This window comes from Castanea sativa, chromosome 8 (assembly GCF_040712315.1).
Source record: "Castanea sativa cultivar Marrone di Chiusa Pesio chromosome 8, ASM4071231v1".
Lineage (NCBI taxonomy): Eukaryota > Viridiplantae > Streptophyta > Magnoliopsida > Fagales > Fagaceae > Castanea > Castanea sativa.
The window spans coordinates 399862-402361 of NC_134020.1; positions in this window are offsets into that span (position 1 = coordinate 399862).

The window sequence follows — 2500 nt, forward strand, 5'->3', positions numbered from 1 at the left end:
TTCCATGATTTTAGAGGAGCTTTCCAGCAAGCGGCTCGGCGTTCCGAGCGTTCCTCGATTTTTTATGATTTTTCCTATTTTCCGGCTTCCAAAAATCATAAAAAATAAAATATGTTGAATCTGGCCTCCAAATTTTGACAGTTTGAAGATTGTATTTTTCTTAGCATGTGTTCAAAAAATCAGGGCAAGACTCCAAGAATTGCTCCCAAAAAGACCCATTATTCCTCCTCAGCAAGTCAATGTTTCCTCCCCGCCAGCCGGATTTCTTCCTAAGCGCTCTTTTTGTGGGAAAGAGTTGGAGGGTTCCAAAGAGGCTAGCCTGGGCTTGGCAGCAGCCAGTCCCCCAAGTGCTGCCATTGCCTTTGAGTGGTCCAATGGGCATGCCACGGCCTTGGCATCCCACCCACGGGGCATGCCCGCGCCTCGCCCGCGTGCCCACGCCGTGCTGCCACAGCCCCTCAGTGCCGCGCCAAGGCGTGGCGCCCAGGGGCATGCCAGCGTGCCCACGCAAGCATGCCATGGCCTTGGCTGCGTGCCTTGGCCTTGGCTGCTTGCCCATGGGGGCTGCCTTGGCCTTGGCCTTGGCTGCTGCATGCCCAGGCCTTGGATGCTACATGCCCATGGGGGGCTGCCTTGGCCTTGGCTGCTGCATGCCTTGGCCTTGGCCTTGGCCTTGGCTGCCTGCCCATGGGGGCTGCCTTGGCCTTGGCCTTGGCTGCTGCCTGCCCACATATTTGGGGTGATTTCCTAAAGATGAGGGTTTTTTGAAAAGTGAGGTTATTTTCCCCACGGAGGCAGGCATCACAGGGGCATGCCCGTGTGCACGCCGCGCCGCATCGTCCCGCACTCCGGCAAAATTGGCCCGTGCCTTTTCCCATTTTATTGTCCCTAAATTCATTCCATGATTTTAGAGGAGCTTTCCAGCAAGCGGCTCCGCCTTGCCTGCGTTCCTTGATTTTTTATGATTTTTCCTATTTTTCGGCTTCCGAAAATCATAAAAAATAAAATATATCGAATCTGGACTCCAAATTTTGATAGTTTGAAGCTTGTATTTTTCTTAGCATGTGTGCAAAAAATCAGGGCAAGACTCCAAGAACTGCTCCAAAAAAGACCCATTATTCCTCCTCAACAAATCAATGTTTCCTCGTGCCGGAGCTGATTTTTCCCTAAGCGCTCTTTAGGGGGGGAAGAGTAGGAGGGGTCCGAAGAGGTTACCTTGGCTTTGGAGCAGCACCCCCCCCCAAGTGCTGCCATGGCCTTTGAGGGGTCCCTGGGGCATGCCACGGCCTTGGCATCCCACCCACGGAACATGCCCGCGCGCCCACGCCGTGCTGCCACTGCCCCCCTAGGCACACACGCGTGCATGCTATGGCCCTGCTGCCTGCCCACGCAAGCATGCCAAGGCCTTGGCTGCTGCATGCATGCGTGCCTTGGCCTTGGCTGCTGCGTGCCCATGCCTTGGCTGCGTGCCCATGGGGGGCTGCCTTGGCCTTGGCTGCGTGCCCATGGGGGGCTGCCTTGGCCTTGCCTGCTGCACGCCCTGGCCTTGGCTGCCTGCCCATGGGGGGCTGCCTTGGCCTTGCCTGCTGCACGCCCTGGCCTTGGCAGCGTGCCCATGGGGGGCTGCCTTGGCCTTGCCTGCTGCACGCCCTGGCCTTGGCAGCGTGCCCATGGGGGCTGCCTTGGCCTTGCCTGCTGCACGCCCTGGCCTTGGCTGCCTGCCCATGGGGGGCTGCCTTGGCCTTGCCTGCTGCACGCCCTGGCCTTGGCAGCGTGCCCATGGGGGGCTGCCTTGGCCTTGCCTGCTGCACGCCCTGGCCTTGGCAGCGTGCCCATGGGGGCTGCCTTGGCCTTGCCTGCTGCACGCACTGGCCTTGGCAGCATGCCCATGGGGCTGCCGTGGCCTTGCCTGCTGCACGCCCCGGCCAAGGCAGCATGCCCATGGGGGCCTTGCTCGCTTGCACGCCCTGGCCTTGGCAGCATGCCCATGGGGGGCTGCCTTGGCCTTGCCTGCTGCATGCCCTGGCCTTGGCAGCATGCCCATGGGGGCTGCGTGCACTGGGCAGGCAGTGGGCATCCCAGGGGCATGCCCGGGTGCACGCCGCGCCGCATCGCCCCGCATCGTCCCGCACTCCGGCAAAATTGGCCCGTGCCTTTTCCCATTTTATTGTCCCTAAATTCATTCCATGATTTTAGAGGAGCTTTCCAGCAAGCGGCTCGGCGTTCCGAGCGTTCCTTGATTTTTTATGATTTTTCCTATTTTTCGGCTTCCGAAAATCATAAAAAATAAAATATGTCGAATCTGGACTCCAAATTTTGACAGTTTGAAGCTTGTATTTTTCTTAGCATGTGTGCAAAAAATCAGGGCAAGACTCCAAGAATTGCTCCAAAAAAGACCCATTATTCCTCCTCAACAAATCAATGTTTCCTCGTGCCAGAGCTGATTTTTCCCTAAGCGCTCTTTAGGGGGGAAGAGGTATTCGGCGATGCACAGGGGCAA